This window comes from Aythya marila, assembly GCF_965140915.1.
Source record: "Aythya marila genome assembly, chromosome: 3".
NCBI classification, from domain to species: domain Eukaryota; kingdom Metazoa; phylum Chordata; class Aves; order Anseriformes; family Anatidae; genus Aythya; species Aythya marila.
Window position 1 is genome coordinate 57401870 of NC_139044.1, and position 21547 is coordinate 57423416.

Consider the following 21547-nt stretch of genomic DNA (forward strand, 5'->3'; position numbering starts at 1 on the left):
TATTAAAAAAAAAAATATGTTGAACATCTATTATAGAACTCAACATGGTACTTAAGCATATATATTTAGATCTTTGCATCTGCTCCTAAGCCCCCACACATTCTTAGATGCAAAGAGACTTTAAAATCTGGTGGAAAGCCTTGAGCATCAGCTCATGTGACTAATTCAAAACATGTTCAAAATAGATAAGGAGTGGGCAGATCTAAGAATCTAAATACAGGAAGAAAGTGCAAAGAAAATGTGTAGGCAACTTCCCCTTGTGGTGAATTCTTAAAGATTATACATAGTGTACAGTAAATTACTTACTGAATTACGAATTAAACTAATCAGTTTTCATGTAGAAACTATCAAATTAAATATTAAGAAGGTACCATCTAACAAAGAGGACACTGACATACAAAATATAGTTTATAACTCCTCTTTGAACCAAGAGTATACTTCTTTGTATAGAATGTGCATTTTATTAAATGGCAGGTTAAAATATTACAATATTATAATGTATTCATTAAATAAATGGATTATAGTACTTTCTCACTATAAAATATATCACCAACAATCTGTTTCAACAGAAGAAAATAATTATTCTTGTGATTTACCCTATTCTCTGTTCAAGTAGGTAGCAAATCCTTTTCCACTTCTCTGTCTAGTATCTGAAATACTTTTCTTTGCCACCAGGGCAAGGAAAACACTTCTCAAAGATCAGTGTCACAGCACATTCTAATCCTTTTTTTAAACAACAGTGTTCTTGAGACTCTGATTATATATGCTTAGACCTCAAATGGAATAGTTCTTATTATGAGATCTGGTAGCATTTCAGGTGAGTATCATCTCACCCACACAATAAGGGGCAACAAATAGTTCAGTTTTTGTGCAAGGCACTGTAGGCACAAAATTACAGGATTGAGTGTATTAGCCACTTTTCATGCCCCGATTGGCTGAACATTGCTAAAGTGCTCTTTAATAAGTTCTCTTTTTATTTCTTCTGGTGTGAAAGGCTGGGCTACAAAGCCTGTCAGCTTTGTAGGTGGGAGCAGGCAATTAAGGTCTTTTTCACAAATACAAGCCCCTGTAAACTGAATATATTCTTCAGTGGGGCATTATGTTTATTGAATTTTACTTAAGTTGCTTTGAACTTGAACTTTGGTGTTAAATTATTTTCTTCTGCTGTTTATTGGAATGATTTGTATGCAGACCTCCCACACACATCTAATACAATATACTTCACGTTTCACTGTGGGTTTTTTTGTTCAGTTAGGCAGAATTTTCATTCAGGTTTATGGCTAGAAATCTAGTTTTCACAGAGTTCTGGTGCTCCTGACAGGCCAGCTAACTGTGGAAAGGGAAAGAGCACTTCCACTTAGAGGCAGTAGGTATGCACCATCCTCCCATTGGAACATATATGTATAGTAACATATAGAAACATTTTCAGGTGGAATCTATTTCTTGGCACAATTCCTAAACATGGGTAATTCAGTCACTGCCTGTGATTCAAGCAAATATCTACCAGGAGAAACTTTACAGATATATCTCATCTGATCAACACTCAACCCAGGTGCAAAATTCTTCTAATTAAATTTAAATACCATGAAGATATCTGTGTCTGAGTTAGTCATCCTGGTTTCCCTTTCTAATTAATAGACATTCATCAGATCCAATCGAAGTATGATAGCTTAAACCTTACACTGGAAATACCTACCAGACATGAAAGAAGAAGTTTGATCAGGATGGAAGAATTATTGGGAAAGCTTTTCTGGTAGAGGGAGAATTTTCAATTTTCATCAGCATGTGTGAAAGTGGAAGCTGGCAACAATGGAGGGAAATATGAAAGGAAAGAAAGAAATCTATTACACACAGGAGGGTAGTCAAGGTATATGAAGTTATGTACTGTGTTGAAATTCCTGGACTCATAAATGACCCAAAATAGTGATGTATGATAAGAAAACTGGAGTATTCCTCTGTTCTGTCTAATTTATTTTCTTCCTATATTTTACTTCCAGCTAAGTAAAATGCAGTTGGCTTGGCAAAAGCTGATATGTCTGACTCTTTTCATAACCAAACATCACAGAAGCAGTGAGCTGTGAGCCAGAGCTGTAACAGGGTGAATCTTCAGGGAAGTTTTCCTGGGAACTTTTAGATACCAACTAGTCTTGGAGAGCTAGAGCTCTGGATTCTCATTTCTATAAACTGGGAAAACAGACTTTGCCTATAAGTGTACTAAAGAGGCCATGAAATGCACAGGTCCTGGAATGTACTCAGAAGATTAAGGCTCAAGAACCCAAAAAAAAATGAATGTTAAACCTAGTTAAACCTAAACCCAAACTACTGAACATTTAGCTGAAGTGCTCGGGCAGACTTTACTTGGCAGTGTGTTTGATCTGATGCCAATGTAATCCTCATTCTAATACAAGCACTCCTTTATAAATTTAAGTTTGTAATAGAGGATTTAGAATAAGGTAATAGTGAACTTAAAAAGCAACTTGATCTGATTACAAAAAAAAGTCCCATTTCACTAACAGTACCATTGTGTTCCTCTGCCTTAAAACATTTATCCTAGCTTTCATAGGCCAGAGTTCAAACAGTGACCAGCCCGTTCAATAGAAGAGAGCTATGCTGAGTGGAACAAAGCATTTAACAGACTACTAAAAAAATAGTAAAAAAATTTTTTGTACATCAAGGAAATAGTCCGTAATTGTGAGCATAATTAATGTCTGGATTTAACAGTTTTTCCTTGGAAGAGAAATCTCATGATTTTATTAATCTGAACTGAGTGATATGCTGGAGACAATAGTTGTGTTGTGGCAAAAAAAAATGAGCAAAATGATGTTATGCTTTTGTTAACATGTAATTTATACCACACCAGAAGCCAGACTCTTGGTCATATGTAAACTTGCATAATGCCATTGAACTCAATGAACCCTTGAAGATCTACAAAGATCTGATACAAAGAAATGGCATCATATGTACACTGATTGCGAGGTTATTAATTATGGAACAAATGCTTATACCTTCACTTGCATAGAATATCACTCTATTTCTTTTGAAGCTCTTGAGCTCTTCAGTGCATAGACTTTTGAAGCTGGCTTTACATTGGTCCTGAAGTTTTAACGGATTTGTTACAATCTCTCATTCAGTCCTTGAATTCTCAGCCTATAATGAATTGTATGCCCTCAACACACTGCAACTACACGATTATACATGTAAGTACATACTCAGGAACTTAACCGTTGTGTTAAAATATACAAAATGCAAGTGTTGGATTAAGAGCATGTGTGAATACCATCACAGAAGCTGATCACACTTTCTCCTTTCAACACTTCTTTTTATCTGTATTTTTCTATAGTAATGTACGTTAAGTTATTCTGAGCTTTTGCAGGTGTAATTTTTGGAATTAAAACAAAAGGAACGGAAAACACTTTTTCTTTCTGGCAACAACATAATTATTTACCTTTCAGATATTGAGCAAATGTATATTTGTGTTGATCAGTACACTTTTTGTTTGTTTGTTTGTTTGTTGTTGTATACTACACTAATAACACTAGTAACTACTGTATAATTTTGTTGAAGTGAGCCACTTATGTGCTTACTAGAACAACAGCTTCAGAGGTATTTAGCAAAAAGATATAATTAAAAGTTAAATGAAACATATATATATTATATGTATATGTGTGTGAAAAGGGAGATTGCTATTCCATGTAGGTTGCTCTAGAAAGTTTAAGGACTTGACATAAATATGATATTAGTGTAGGAAAAGAGTTGGAACATAAAAACCTTGACCTGAATTTAGGACCAAAGTGCAAGAATTGTTTAAAAGACAAGGAAGTAGCATTCGTATAATTCAATCAACCTTAATATTAAAATAAAAATATATTTTAAAAAAATAGTTCTTTTCAGACAGTCACCTGTCTGAAAATATTAATCACAACTGTAGTTAACAGCTGACCATTATGGCTGAAAGTTTGTTATGCTTCTATAACATACCTCCAAGACCAAATTTTTTAAGACTGCCCATGCAAGCTAGTGACACTCAGGAGCACAGTTTGCCTGTACGGGTGTTGCTCATCTTGGAAACAAGTAAGTTATGGCTCCAGGAGATGGAGTCAAGAACAGAGATGTGATATTTAAATCGCTGATTGGCATAATCATTTCTCATCACATTCTAATTTCTTTACTCTAGTTGTGTAATATTTTCCTACTGATTTGACACGTTATTTCAAATATATCCAATACCTTTCTTTTCATTTTTTCTTCATTCTTTGTTCTACCTTCTGCCTTTGCCACATTTACAGGATATGGACTATGACTCCCTGTAGCTAAATCCATTTCCATATGATCATGACTTGTGTCAAAAGCCTCTTAAAATGAAAAGCATTATAATTTGAAAGTCTTGTCAGTTCTCTTTCTAAGCAAAGGATACATTTCTTTGGCTTTGTTTTCAGAGGAAAATAAATAAAAATAAAAAATAAAAAGGATATAAAATAATTATAAATGAGTATGTTTCAAATATCACATTGATTTTTCCACAGTAAAAAAATGGCAGAGTACATTTCCATATGATAGATGTTAGTCATATAGCTGAAAGCAAATCTAGAAAGTGCTTGTATAAGCATGGTAGCAGCAGAACTTGGTTAAAAAAAAACTTCTTTGGGTGTGATTAATGAGACTCAGATGCCAAACTGGCTCCACAATAATTGCCTGCCCATGTGGCTTTTACCACAAGGCTCATATGAGACATGGGAACCCTGTACCATGGCTGGAACTGCACATGGCACAGCTACCAGTTGTCCAGAAATTAGTTCTCATTTTTTTATCCTTTGGTTCAAGTCAACAACAACTGAAAGTCAGCTTTGACGATACGTAAAGCTAAATGGGGAATGTGGGGACTGTCCAGCTTTCAAGCTAAACATCATTGCTGCTTCTACAATTTGGCTTCATATTTGTTTGAAGCAATTTTTCCCTCATTTTATAGAGATGGTCTTATTGAATACGAAGGCCAGAGCTATACTGTGGGGTTTGGGAATACTCTATTGTGAGTGAAAGAAAGTTGAATATCATCTCTATCCTTTTTCTTTATCTCATATCCTGGTTTCCATGCAAAGATCTGTGTCTAAACAGATAGGAAGCCATGTTAAACTTTAACTTGTCAATGTTGTGGTGGTTTTACCCTACTAGGCAGCTAAACTCCATTACAACCACTCTCTCACTCCTTCTCCTCAATGGAAAAGAAGGAGAAAAAGGACTCAAGGGTTGAGATAGGAAGATCACTCAAAGCAGACTCAGCATAGGGAGATTAAAATAATATATTACCTATTACTAACAAGCTAGAGCACTGAGAAACTAAAAGCAAACTAAAAACAACCACCACCACCCCTCCCCTCCTCCCCTGCCCCCCACTATCACCACCATCTTCTATGTCCTCTCCCGAGTGGTGCAGAGAAATGGGGAATGGAGTCTGTGGTCAGTCCATGACACTCCACTGCTCCTTCATGATCACTCTCTTTCTTTGCTCCAAGTTGGGGTCCCTCCTGCAGGATTCTGTCCTTCCCAAATTGATCGTACATGGGCTTTCCACAGACGGTAGCTCTTCAAGAACTGCTCCGATATGGGTCGGTACCATGGAGTCGATACGTCAAGAGCAAACTGCTCCAACATGGATTCCCAAAAGGTGGGATCATCTGCTCCTGTGTGGGCACCTCTCCACAGGCTACAGCTCTGGCCACAGGAGCAGTCCTGTGGGGGCTCTCCATGGGCTGCAGCCTCCTTCGGGCCACATCCACCTGCTCCACGGGGGGCTCCTCCATGGGCTGCAGGGGGACAGCCTGCTTGCTCCACCAGGGACCTCTCCACATACTGCAGGGGAACTTCTACTCTGCCATCTGGAGCACCTCCTGACCTCCTTCTTCATTGACCTTGGTGTCTGCAGGACTGTTTCTCATTCCTCTCTCTCTCAGCTGCTGTTGTACAGCTGTTTTTTCCCTTTCTTAAATCTGCTCTCACAGAGGTGCAACCAGTGTCACATATTGGCTCAGCTCTGACCAGCAGCAGGTCCCTTTTGGAGCCAGCTGGAGCTGGCTCTGACATGGGGCAGCTCCTGGGCTCTTCTTACAGTGGCCACCCCTGCAGACTACCTGCTACCAAACCCTTGCCATGTAAACCCAGTATAGATGTTGATGTAATAGGGGACCAGCATTCCATGAGCCACTACATAGTATAGCTATCACACAGTATAAACACACCTGACCAGTGACTTTGCAAATAGATTAAAATAATCTTCTCAGCAGAATAAAGGAGTTGTAAAGGAAAGTAGCGTGGATCCAGTATTATGCTCTAAAGTCTCACCGTTGATTCAGAGTAGTTTCCTCATGCATATGTTTGCAATTTTCATCCTTTAAAGACAGCTTCATTGGTTATACTGGACAGGCACACAGCATTCATGCAAGTGTATGCAATTTGGGTTGTACTGAAATGGACTGTTTATGGATGATCAAAGTGAAAAAAGTAGGCTGATTATCTTCTCTCCACATTGCTTCTTGCTCAAACATTAAAAAAAATTAGAGCTCAAACATTAAAAAAAGTAGAGCTGGAATTCTGGGTGAAGCATCCATGCTTTCCTTTTTAAGACATCAGTGGAATATCACAGCTTAAAATGGTAGATGACCCAAAAATTTCAGCATATTTCTTAGTCCTTCAAAGCTAAGATAATTAAGCTGCTCCTTCACCTTAAGAGCTTACTTCCTAAATGAAGAAGACTTTTCCGAAGAGATTCTTTAGGTTGGATGTTTGTTTCTGAACTATATATAGAGATCACATCCCACAGCAATATTTGAAATCACATGTGGAAACCAGCTGAAACAGCTGTCTCATACTTTAAAGACAGGCTATTAATATTTGTTAAGTGCCCCCCAACATGCAGGCATTCATCCTTTTCGTAATTCTGTATCTTCAGATGCTTAAAACATAAGTGAAAATAAATATTATTTGTCTGCACAGGGAAATTACCCATTACAACTACAGTAGAATAAGTTCTTCCTATAAACTACAAGAATATCTATGTATTAAATTCTCCACTCCAGAATAAAATTGATTTAATATCAAAATATTTTTTCTGCTGAGATTTCTTTTGCTATTGGTAAGCTGGACAATTTTCTCTTTCCAGTTTTTCTGTTTAAACAGGAATATCCACTTGGACATTTTAATTATATAAATAGAAAAAATAATTAAATAAAAAGGTCAAATATTGCCTGTGTTGTTATTACATTTCTGTTAAAACAAACACTATTTATTTGTTCATATATGGTCCAATTCATGTGATATTATTAGTTATTTCTACAGTGACAGAGATCATGTAATGTAGCAGTCAGTTACTGCATATAGCATACTGAATACTGCAGAAAACATAAATTTGTTGATTTTTTTTTTTGTTGAATTTTTTTGTTTGATAAATTTGTTGAAAGAATTTTGTTCACAATAATCCTGCACTTTCTAACGAAATGGAACTATCATTTAATCTCTGGCTTCAATAAAATGACTACTTATGCATATGTAAATAAGAGACTTTATTCTGTAAACTGGAAAGTCTGTAGTTTGCTCCAGTAAGATACAATGTTTATTTCACTGCTAAAGTTATATTTGCTGAAGAGACTATGTATTGGAATTCAGTAGACACCTTTCTTATATTTGAAAAAAAAAAAAAAGTTTGGGTCACATCATACTTTTGCTATTATATCTAGGCTTTCTCACTCTGCTGGTCAATATTATAAGTTAAATGAGGAGTGTTGACTAATTTGTATTTTCTGTCTTTTGTCAGCTTCATATCAGATGCTTATCATAATCCAAACATTTAGTATGGACCATAATCATTTAAGACATGTAAATTTCTATGACTGGAACCATAATATACCTATAATATGAAGTACATTATGCAACATAAATTTAAACAGCTGATGAGTTTTTGTCTTCCACCATTTCCTTTATTGTCATTTATTAGACATACTCACACAAGGGGAGAGAGACCTATGTTAAATTAATATTAGCCATAAGTGAAATAAATAAATTGAGAAGGAAAGAGGAATGAAAATTTCTCAGGAAAGTCCAGTGTCCATAATCTTCATTTCTGAGCTCCATGTTTGAAAGTAAACCAAAGTAGATACTTATATGTACAGATATTTCTTATATAATACTGAAGTAATATCAGCAACTTAAAACACCTCCAAAAATCTGTTACAGTTAATCATCCCAAAGCCTTTCTTTATATTATTTTTTTATTTTTTGTTCACAGTGACAAAAAATGAGTGTAAAACAGAGGCAGAGGATTGGGTCAAGAAGAGATTGAGCTATCACAACAGTATTTCAGAGAAAGGATATCAAAAAGTAGCATCAATGTGATACTTGATCTAAATAAGTTATTTTTATATTTGTGAGCTTAAGCAGCAAAAGATCACTCCTATCTACTGCGAAGGCCCTGTCTCCTCTGTCCATAGCCTCTCTAAACCCAGGATTTCTCTGCAATAACCAGGGAAATTATTCCCAAACACAGTTGCCAGAGGATCATTCTTCACCCTGGGTGACAGACATGGGTCCCAGACCTGTTTCTTAGGGAGCTTGAACCACATGTTAATGATCTATAACAAATCACTAATCCTTGCTATCAGTCAGTACTCCCTTCAAACCAAGTGGAGGTACCAAACTCAATGTTAATAAGCTCAATATTAACACTCAAAAAAAGCAAACAGAATTGCTTTACTATCATGAACTCATAAGATTAATAGTTTTGGTATTGGTGTTATAGGATATTTGAACTATAACTAACTTCTCCTCTTGAAGCTCAATTTTTGTGTGTGTATTTCTGTGTAGGATCTAAATATTTATCAGACCACTGATGGTGTAAGAGAGTGACTCTGCACCTTATAATAGCACTCAAGTAGGACTACAGAAAACTGGTCCCCAAGCTTTAAGCTAATGCTAAAATATTTTAGTGAAAGAGTGTATCTCTTGTAAGATGAAAAATTGAAAAATTGGATACCAGAAGTGTAATAAAACAGAGCATTTATCATGTGAACTTTGACATGAAAAAGCAATAAAATAGGTATCTACTAAATCCTTGCTGCTAAAATTTTGGTAGTCATTCTGATGTCTTCCAACAGAAACCAGAGTATGTATTCAAGCTCTAAGCACCTATGAAAAGGCAGGAGAGGGGGAGGAAGAATGAATACCACAAGCATTTGAATGTCAGGCTTAGTTGCCTGAAGAGGTATTTATGTGCCTAAACTCTCCTTGTGAATCTAGGTCTTTAATGTTTAATGTGGATTTTACTGATTGCTAGAGTGAGATGAATAATTCACAATTAGCAATGCATTCATCCAGCCTAGCTTATTCTGCTTGTAGAATGTGCAAGAGTAAATCTAGATTTCCCTGAATTTATTTGCTTTATTCCCTTAGATAAATTGCAAACTTCTTCTGTCAGAGATTTGGCCATCACAATAGAATTCTGAGGTTCATGAATTAAAGTGGAAGAGTTCTGACTGTTCAGAGCATTTTTTTTCTGATATATGAGCATGGTTTCTAACAGGTTTTGAAACTCTTGGGGCAGTGCAGTAGATTTAAAAATTAAAAAAAATAAAAATAAAAATAATAAAAATAAAAATAAAAATAAAAAAATAAAAATAAAAATGAAAATAAAAATAAAAATAAAAATAAATAAAACAAAACAAAATAAAATAAAATAATAAAATAAAATGAAATAAAAAGGAATTTTAAAACACTTTAAGTTTTGTCATTTTTTAGCCACATAGCTTTTCACAGATTCATAGCCACCAAAATTAGATTATTATGGAATATATTTCCTGAAAATTGAACTAAATGTATTTTTTCTTTTACTATGTTGCAAAGTCTTTACATGTAAAATTCCTATGTTCTTGAAGGGGGAGGGGAGGGCTGGACACAAAGTCTAGTATATGGCTTTTAATTGCTTGTGTTTTGTTACGTAGCACATCTTCATTCTCTTGCACAGTTAATTTTCTTAATTTACACAGGCACTGCAACAGTGAAAAAAATTGTGTGAAGCCGCTGCTAATGGTCTGTGGATGGTGTTGCTACCTCCTTGTCTGGAGAAGTCACCCATTTTCAGTGATGATGTTGAATGCAGCTGTTGCTCATCTCCAGAAGTGATATGTGTCTCTGATTCTGCTTTTATATCTCAAGACATCAAGCTTTCACCACAGCAGGTAGTGTTTATCCAGTTGAAGGGTCTGCAGTCTCTCAAGAGCTTACACTAAATCCCTAATAATAAAAAAGATATTTTTGAATCAGTGTTGCACTCAGATTTGATGCTTCTGTGTTTCCTTTATACAGCAATAAATGTCACCTGTTGTGTAAAATGGTGCAAAAGAAGCCTGTCAGGCTTAGTGGAAAGCATTTGGAAAAAAAAAAAAAAATCTCAATCAAAATTGCACAAAAGATATTTTACAGTATTTCTCTAGCTCTTAATGATTAAATAACTAACTTGTTAAACAGTTGCTATGCAGTTGCCATTCACTGTTTGTTTGGCAGTTTAAGGCACCTAAAATGCTTCAGCACAAAATGTTAATCTTTTATTAACAAGTTTTTTATGTGTCATTAATTACATATACTAAAAAAAAAAAAAAAAAATCTTCGGGATAAATATTTTGATAAAAGTCCGGTATTGTCACTGCCGTGTGCTCTATGACAACAGTCCACTAGAACTCTACAGTACCAACTGCACTGTAGGAGCAGGAATACACTAAATGTCCATCTAGTTTTTATAGTACTACTAATTTTGTTTTAATTTCTTATTTGGATAGTTTCATTAAGTTAATACATAATTCCTTTTGGGTGGAGAGGTTTGTACTGCCTGTGATTTCAAACAAGAAACCTATCAGAATCAGAAATCAGATCTTTGTTTCTTTTAACACGTCAGTGGGCTTATCTTCTGCGCTATTTCATTGCACCTAAGTCATGGCAGAAAGAGCATTCTCCTCTATAAATGTCTGTGCAAAGACCCTCTTCACTCCAAGAAGTTTATAGAAGCTCTGAAAACATAAGAGAATTTTAATATACAAGTTTTGCATATATTATGGCAGTATATTTTGATGTTAAGCCACTGGGAAATAAGATAGAGGTCAGTATTGTGTAATAAGTAATCCAAAATATATAGTAACTAAATTGTTTCCTCAGCAATGTTAAAGTATCTTTTGATGATCAGCTTTTAATAGCACTTACATCTTATATACTATTCAGCCTGCATAACAGTACCAGATTTAAATTTCGTTTTCTTGTTAGCTTTATTTTTTTAAGTTCATTTTTTATAGAATTATGTACCTAGTACTTTAATATTAAAGTTCCCTCCAACATAAAATAATGTTTAAAAATCTCTAAAATACTTTTCTGTATTTAAAATAAAGATAAAATAAAAATAAATAATATTCTTATTTATGTTTACTTCTGCAAAATGGTTTAGATGGTAGAAGTTTACTTAATATATTTATTTAACTTGGATCTTTTCATAACTTTAGTTTAGAATGATACTCATAAAAGATAGGTGGTGCTTAAACTTTCTGTATGGATTTTGACTCAAGAGGACAAGCTAAATTACTCTCTTACTGTCAACATCGTTTCAATGAGAATGTGTCTCAAGAGGACACATTCAATGGAATCCCAAAGTCAATTGCAATCTTCTTCATTTCTGTTTATAAGAATACTCTCATATAGTGCTTTTACAAAGTGGTTTCATTTTTAATCCAATTTATAGTCTAATGTAAATAAAATATATTTGTGCTTTTGAACATGTAAACTTTGGAAAACCATAGTTGCTACAACAGGGAACTAACCAAACATAAGAAAAGTAATCACTCCTCAAAAATCTCTGCAGATTGTAGTTTCCCCACAGTTTATGGTCAAATAGTACAAAAAGAGGACATTTAAATTTCTTATGCTGAAGTTTAATGTTCTTATTACAAAAAAACATATTTATCAAGCTTAGATAAGTCCTTATGAGACAGATTAAGAATGATGTGTTAAAGATAGTCACCTCCTCAACCCCTAACCCTCACTTGAAAAACAGTCTGCCAACAAACTCAACAGGCTTTATTACTATTATTATTTTTATTATTATTATCATCATCATCATCATCATCATCATCATCATTGGCAAAAAACTCTTGAAATTGACATAAACTTGAAAGATTTTGCAAATATTTTCACCAAAGAAGATCTACTGTATCTCCATGAAATATAACATCAGATACTTTATTTAGATACTATATTAGTATCTAAATTTAGATACTATATTAGTATCTAAATAGATACTTTATTAGAGCTTATTGCTCTAAGCTTCAGACCCTTATATTCCTCATGTTTTCTTAAGAGGTAGGTTTTAATTTCTAATGGTCATTGCTGCTAGGTAATATAATTGACTTCCTGCCAAACTATAGATCCTGGTCATACATAATAAATAAATAAATAAATAAATAAATAAATAAATAAATAAATAAATAAAAACACTAGTAAATCAAGATTAAATTTCAATGTAGTTCAATCTACATAGTACCAAAATCCCATGGGAAAATCTGGTGATGTTGGGATTTTTTCTACTTTGGATGGTGAGATTAGGTATGTTGCTATAATGATGAGCTTGTTTTCAAGGAAAAATGGAAAAGAATCACTCTTTTCTGAGCACCCTTTTCTAATCATGGCCTGGAGATATCATTAAGGAGAATTAGACAATGTGTGCTGAATGCTTTCCCATCAGCTTTCATGATTTACTTAAGTCTCTCCTGACTGTAGTCTCTCATAAAACTTCAATCAGTAATTTTTCAATATACAAAAAAAAAAAAAAAAAAAAAAAAATTTACTTGTTTGCTTTAAAAGTAGGAATTCAGGGGTGGGAGTAGCCTTGTTATCCAGGGTTGGATAGATAGGCCCTTTCTGCATCACCTTAGTGCTCTACATTGCATCTACATTGCAGGTTTACATTCCTGTGTTCAGCACCTGAAAATAATTAAGTAGCCCCGTATCTGCCAGTATTTAGATATTTCCCATCTAGTTGTACTCCTTTTAATAGTGTTTATGTACTGCTGGCACTGGTGAGTGAACCTAGGAGGAAGTCTAGACAACCACTGAAATGAAACATGTAAGTTTCCAGGGACCGATCTGCCTAAGTGGGTCTCCAAGATACTAGTTGAGGCAAAGAATGATGTCTTGTCATTAAGATCTCTAGACACTCAAAGTTGCTTTCTGAAATTGTACACCTCCAAATGAAGGTCATGTGGGCACTTGAATATCTTCACTATCCCAATTGCATTTAACATTTTTGCCTTGCTATTGAACATTCTGGAGCCAGCCCTGTGAATATGTACTTGACAAAACACATTTCATTCCAGCATAGCCACTGGCTCTGGTGGCATCTCTTGTTTGATTAATCATTTAATCCAAGAGAAGGAGATTGGCAAATCAGACCAAAATAGTGGCAGGAATAAAAAATGCTTGTAACAAAAAAGAATATGGAAAATAAGAACAGAATCTGCTCTTGCTGCTTCATGAGTAGGAATGTACACTTTTAATCCATTTGAATGTTTTCTAGGAAGATTGACATATAAATTCAGAATAGACTGTGGTATTGTATGCCTAAAAAAAAATATGTAATGTTTCAAGCATCAGTTAGTTTTTCTAAGCTATTTTTAAAGACTCTGTAAATCTGCAAAATAATGTCTGTGCTATAGAAGGAGAAAAATACATAACACACATGTTAATTTCATTTCACATAGTCTGTGTATCATGACAATTTTTCATAAATAATATAGACAAGTCCAGAAAAAATCAGGATAATGTGCTGTTTGTGTTAAGTAAATTTATGTGTATTTACACTATATTTACACTATTCTTTCATTATCCAGAAATCAATTAAATTAAACTCATATTCAAGATCCACTATACGGAGAAATTATAGAATCAAAAAAGTTCCAATAATTTAATACATGCAGACAACTTGATCTATATGAGTATGACCTTTTCTTTAAAATTGTTTTTCTTTTTAGAAGGCTTAGCATTTGAAATTTAATATTCCTAATTCTTACTAAAGTTCAATAGCTATATATAAAAAAATAATCAGATTGCTTATTATTAGTAGATTTACCTCTAAATAAGCATCTTTTAATTTTATTATTAAATAAAAATTTTAGTATTAATGTTAGAGGAGTGCAAATAGATATGAATGGCCAATTTACAAAGATATTTCTAGGGTTAGTTAATTTTGACATAAGACCTGGGATCACTTTACAAGCAGCTTTTTCCCATGGGCTAGTGAAGATATGAAATATCATGCTTAATTGCTGTGTAAATAAGACACCATCACAAATTTCTCAGAGTATGTTTTCACAGAATAAATATGTAAATTTTTAATACATAATTTGTCATTGGATTAAACCTATTTGTTATTTGTCAGTTTCAGGGAGAAAACATCTTCAGAGTACCATGTGGAGCATGTAGAGCTTATTTAATTTAAATCTGGAATTACTCCAACACCCTTCTGTGGCTAGTCCAGACTTCAGGACAATAGGGAAGATACTGGCACAGGTGGAGATGGTGAATGAAGGGTAGATTGTTACAGAGTTAATATGCAGAAAAGTGTTATTCTTATTTTTTTTAAATCAACAGGTTACGTGGCAGTAATGGAAGAAAATGAATGTCAACAGCCTCTCTGTGGAATGCACTGGAGGCTTGCAGGCATGAAGGAGAGAATGCTTTGAAGAGACAGCTCCTCAGCAGTTGGGCCTTTTGAAAGGCATTTTCAGGATTAAGCCCGAAAGGCTTTGTGTACCTGAAAAAAAATGCCATGGATAAAGTGCATTGAGTGGGGTGTAAACTTTTCTCACATTTGTTTGAGACTCCTGTGGCCACCATCAACTGGCAAGCTACCAAGTGTGGTTGTTTAGATGTAGAAGAGACATTGAGGTATGCAGATGTTGAGCAATCACCGATAAAGATCAGGTTAGCTGTAGAGGGAAAAATCCCAGTAGCCTAGCACAGTATCTCCATAACACAAGACTAATTTCAACCTAGAAAGTTAAACATTTCCAGAGAAGACAAACAGTACAGAAAAACAAAATGGGATCAGGAGATTAAAAGAACAATGCTGAAAACAAGTGCATAGAAACCAGGACTTCAATGAATGGCTTGATTCTGACTTTTCTTTTTTTTTTTTTTTTTTTTTTTTTTTTAATAGTACAAGCTTCAGAGTAGCTACAACAGCTTATAGAGTAGCTTCAGTTTCAACTTATCCTTAGGGCTACTATATCCTGTTTACATTTATGATCAGCTAAAATACCAACAGCAGCAACCACCACAGTATTACCTCTCATAGTATTTATGGGAGGCTTATTGTTTTGGAAGCAAGCCACTACACACTCATATTCACCCTGTTTGTCTCCCAAAGCTATAGGGTGAGCAAGCAGGCACAAATTATCCGTATCTTTGATACATCTCTGGTATCTTGTATCTGCTGAAGAAACGAAGAGACCTCATGTAGAAAGGCAGTTCAAATAGAAAGCCAGCCTGCTTACTTGCCTGCATTGCTTCAGGTCAGGAGACATGAGTTGTTCTGGCTTATTCAGGTGGAAAAGGTTAATAAAGAAGAGTACTGTGCTGCCAGAATATACAAGAGGAAAAACAGAAGGATAGAGAGAAAGGAGACACCAGCTCAGCATTGACAGAGTACCAACACTTCGGCAGATAGAGGGTAAAAAACAAAGTGTTCCAGTTGTGGCATAGAAGATGTTGCTGGAGGGGCTGCAGGTAATTAATAATGGGAATAGGGAGGTAAATAGAAAGTTTCAATCAGCCAAAAATACGTGATTTCTGCTTTGCACATCTTCAGTCTGTGCACAGAAGGAAAGCACTGCAGGGCCCTGTAATATTTCCTAGAGGCTCTGACAGACTGCGATTTACTCCGCTTTCTTCTTTTGCAGAGGAAACGGAGAAAACCTAGGAACCGTTATTAATGTTGTTTTTTAATGTATTAATGCATCAAGGATTGTTAATACTCACCTGGAAAGGGACTATCATTACTCAGAAGAGCTTACAACCTAGCAATATAATCTTGAGAGCATGTTTTCATAGACCTGGACACTCTTCATTCTCTCAGCCTGACACTTTCAATTTCCCTCCCTTAAACATCCATTTTTCCAAGTCTGTTTCTGAAATAATTTGTTGTTATGCTGTTGTCAATCAATTGTCATATTGCTACCAACTGTAACCAAGCAATTAGTCAGGTCCATAAGAGGACCTTATCATGTCTCTAGAACCAAGGTTGAAGAATAGGCTTCTGCCTTTAATGAATGAACAATGAAGAATAGGCTTCTGCCTTTAATGAATGAACAATGAATCCATCTAGTCTGTTTTATTCTTAAACGAAGATCTGTTTTACTGAAATTTATTTTAACTGTAGTTCATTACTGAATATCATAAAAAGAAATAATAAAAAGATACAACATGCTATTTTCCCCTAAAGTGATGTTAAAACACATCCTATTGTATTTATAAACTTTTTAGGCAATAACTTTATAATCAAACAGCTGCTGCAACAATGAATTTTATCTTTAGAATCTCAGTTAGTGATTTCTTTTAAAAATAATGATATTATCTTTTGTAATACTAAATAATTTAATCTACAAATAGCTACACAATATAGATGTTCCACTGAAACAAAAGGATGGTGCTGGCACAAGGACAAATTGATAAAAACTGATCGTGAATAAGTTTAGGCTGGAAATTGGAAGAAGTTTTCTAACCATCTGTGGACCGTCATTCAAAAACAGCCTTCCAAGGGGGGAAAAAAAAGTCAAATCTGTAGTGGAGGCAAAGAAGCATTTCGTTTCTGGAAGAATTTGATTCCTGCTGTCTCAGCAAATGTTTCTTTTGAAGACATATGCTCTTCAGTGTTCTTGCTCAGTTTGGGAGGGGCTTTGAATACTTTTTTTTTTTCTTTTCTTCCACAATTATTTTGTCCTTGACATTGCAAATCTGCACATAAGAACAGCTCCCTTTAACATCACTTCCACAAGACTTTGGGGTTTTAAACATTTTGCCATGAAGAACTGGGGATCTCTTCCTAAATTCCATGACATGTTTTTAAAAATATCACATGAAATAAACAACATGTTTGTGCCTGAAATAAGTTTGTTCTCAGAGCTTTCACTCTTCACTACTCATTCTAGATCATTCCCAGATTTTTATATGTCTCTTAATTCTAGTGGAAGCTCCTATTTTTAGAAACAAAAATATTGAAGGTTATTTCCACATAATTTTGTTATCCAGTCCTATAGATGAACAAGTCTTCCCTTCACTCCATTGTTTTCCCATGTCACCCTGTATTTATAAAGCATTTGAATTTATTACTTCTTGCTGTTTTCTGTAATAACAAAAAAAGCTTGTATTTGTGCTACCTGTCATATCATTGACATTCCTCCTCATTTTGCTTGCTTCTTTTTTTTTTTTTCTCTATTTTTCCTTGTTTTGTTGTGCTCTATGTCTTCTTCAAGGACCACAGCATGTTTTTTTGGTTGTTCGTCTGCATAAGTGTCAGGTGCCTGACTGCATGTCCTATTTACCTTCCATTGCTGCTCCAAAAGGTATTTAATTTTTAATGAGAAAGTCTTTGAACAAGACTGTTTATCATTATGAAAAAATGGCTGTACTGCTTTCTCTCATTACTCAGTCTTTCAGAATATATATTCCTAGAATATTTGCCAGGCTTTTCTGATCATCTGCCTGATGATCAATCAGGCAACCTGCCTGTTGCCCCTACTACAGAGACAGAAAATCATACATCTCACACAGTCACTAAATATCTGATTGGGAGAGGCTATAACTTCCACTTTTAGGAGACTTTAGACCTACTGAAGATGCGTTAATGCTCTTACTGTCTAAATGATACTAAATCAGCTCAGTCTTCTCTGAGAAAGCTTGAAAACATTATAAGCACTTGGAGTTCAAACTTTCTCTTCACCTCTCCATTTATAAAAAGCCTACCACAAACTCCTCCCATACAGACACATGCATATGCAAGAACTCATGCAAAATCCACAGGCATACTGTACATCTACAGGTTACTACAGTTTTATCACCTTGCTCATTTGGAGTGCATTATTTCAGGAATAAAACATTACTGTGAGCAAGAGATTCATACATAGAATTACAGATTACTAGTGATTATATTAAAATATCAACAAAACTCATTTTATATCTATGTTCTGCTACAGGCTTTATTGTGACCCTTGACAAGACAGCATTTCTTTTCTCCCACAGAAGAGGTCCTTTGCAAAGATATAAGAAGGATGGGTTATATCAACATGTTATATAAACAGGGAAACTCATACCCAGGATCACAGAGTCTTTCTCTGAAATAGAAAATTCTGCTGATTATTTTCCTAGATAACATCTTTTCTAGATCGGAGTTAGACAACTGAAAAAAATTTTTAGACACCCGCTTAAAATTATTTCAATGTTTCCTTTCTCCTGGCTCATTTATACTCTTACTAGTATTATGCGTAACACAAAATAATTTTTATTTTTTATTCAGAAAATAGAACCTTTTAAAAAGACAAAAAGTATATTGTAGGTTGTCACCTTTTCTGTACTTTTTTTTTACCTTTTTTTTTTTTTTTTTACTTTTTCTGTAGCCATTCTGAATGCAAGCTTTCTGCAGTCCATGGCACACAAGGCTAGTTATCTGACTTTGAATAAATTTGGCTATTATTTATAAAGAGGTTGATAGATTTTGCCTTTCCTTCAAACAAAAACAACTTCATTTGCAAATGGAAATATTTGCAGATATATAGATTTTCTGAAACAACAAAAAGATATGGTTATTTATTAGCAAATATATATATATGGATACATTACAGTACTATATATATATATGGATACATTACACTGCATACACTAGAGAAAGTATTCAGCTTCTGCTTCAAAATAATAATGTTACATCAATTAGAAAGTTCTTGCAATACCAAAATTCAGAGGCTTCCTAGACCCTACCATACTGTTCCTACTTCAGTATTATCAGAGCACCAACAGATGTAATGCATCTTATTATGCATTGACAGCTTACACCCTAATGGCTCTGATGGAGCTGTTATGATGTATTGTGTCATATCCTAATAGGGATATAGTGCTAAAAACAGCTGTATCTTGACAAGCTCCACACAAACCAGGTCTGAAGGATCTATCACTCTGTATGCTGGCAGTGTATATAAGCTAAAAAAGTTTGTATATAATGAAAAATTAAGTGCTCAGGAGAGGTCTACTTTAGTAATAATAATACTTTGCTATCTAGACTCCTCTGTCTGAAGATCTTGAAAGACTTTGATTAATTGAGCTTTACCAATACCTTTGTGAGCTAGGAAATGTTTTAATATCCACCATCTCACACCGAGGTACAGATATGTTCTGGGACTTGTCAAGGTCACCCTGAAAGTCTGTGACATGAAAGTCAGTGCTCCAGTCTTCAGCCCTAAGCCTTAGGCAAAGAGTTCATTTTCTGCTATTGTTTAGAAATATTACCAAACCTGAATTGCACCCAGTTATCATGTCATTCAAAGACCATTTAGTAATGCAAATTCACACTAATTCTAGTGCTAATTCTTCAGCACTACCAGGGAATAAAACTAATGTCTTTGCCCTTGCCTTTCCTTGATTCCATTCATTAAATCCAGACTGGTGATATTATTTGCATGTAATTTTTGGAATTTAATTTTGAGTCAGGGTGAGAGCAAAAGAGAGATTTTTGTATTCTCCTGCAGGTTGGCTCAGAGATGTCACAAGACTGTGCCTTTACATAATTTAATGCAGTTAGTGTGACTGTAGAAAGAACTGCAGGACCATAAAATATAAAAATATTGAGACAGTACAGGTGCAAAGCAAAATGAGATTCTCGTCCTGTACAATCTTTTACTTTTCCCATGGGAGCAGAAGCTTTGAGCCTTTAAGCTCAGGAAGAAATAAATAAATAAATAAATAAATAAATAAAATTAAATATAATACAAATTAGTATTAAAACTGCTTGGAAGCTTCTGGCTTAAGACATTCAAGGCAAACAGGAAAGCAAGAGATATGTTGTAGCTGCTGCTCTGCTGGTGCTGTTATACAGAAGCAGGGCAGAAACAGACAAAATATTTTCAGAATAATTGGTGGAGAATGCAGCTGAGATATCTGTGCAATATGTATAATTTCCTTCTCGCCTTGCTACCTCTCATGCTATCTTTCAGCAAACCTTTTGCTGTACTTACTCAAAATAGTCAACTTGCCAACATTCTTCAGAAGCATGCCTGGACATGAAACGTCGTCTTAGTTTTCCTACAAAACCACAGGCCACCAAATATTGCCTTCCACCAATGCAAGCCAGCTAGAGGAAAAAGAATCCCTGTTGCTTCCTCCAGCACTCTGGACAGGCAGTTTTAATTTGTCCTTAATCATACTTAGTTATGACATGACAAAGAGTAAAAAACAGACACATGAGAGATGACTGATAATATTTTAAAAGACTTTGGCACATGGTTATAGCAAAGAACCAATACTCTGTCCTTTTCATGTCATTATACTAAAACATAATTGCTACTGTAACTCATATGAGGCTTATGAAGTCATGTAATATCAGAACCTAATGAGCAGTTTAATACATGTCTTCTGGAAGGTATAAATACAACAATTTCCAGATCACATCCACAAGAGCTGCTTAATGGTCAGTAAAGTATCAGGAAAAAGCCACGGCCTAAGGGGATGAGAGACTTAACGTCAGTTAATAACATTTCATGCAGCATACACATGTGTGTTTCCCCAAGAGAACTGCAAGAGGATAAAAGGATGAAGAGATAATAGATATTCCAGTGGCTGTTTTATACTGGGTTCTCATTTTATTCTTGTCTGTTTCTAAAGAGGAAATAATTCAGAAAATATAATTTATTCAACAATTTTCTCCTCTAATCCAAAAGAAATTTTTTCTCTAATTTGTTTATTATTTGAAATGATTTATGAAATATTTTCTGCACACAATGCTGGGTCCAAAATGACTTCAGAGATTTTCTGTGTAAGTATTCAAGCCTTATTGATTACAGACAGATGAAGAAACAGATAATAATAAATAATATCATTTGAAAAATCTGATTACCTGATTTAAATTTAGCAATATTTTCAGTTATTCTTAAGATAAATTTTACTATCTACTGATTAAGAGTGTGAGATAATAAAGTAGATTTACCTGCATATTAACACAGTGGGTTTTTTCCATAATCCTAATTATTGCCATGTACTTTATGTGAACATTATTTTTTTTTTAAATCTAAATAAACATATAATAGGTTTTATAAAATGATTAATTAATTCTCTAGCACTATTTTTCAGTATATTCTTTGGATAATGCAGGGCAGCACTTTAACACATTCCTAATTTTATTTCTCTTCCAAACAGTACAAAAGGGCTTTCTTGTCTTTAAGTTCCATTGATTCATTGTGTTACATAAGTTTCTCAAATAAAAATTACT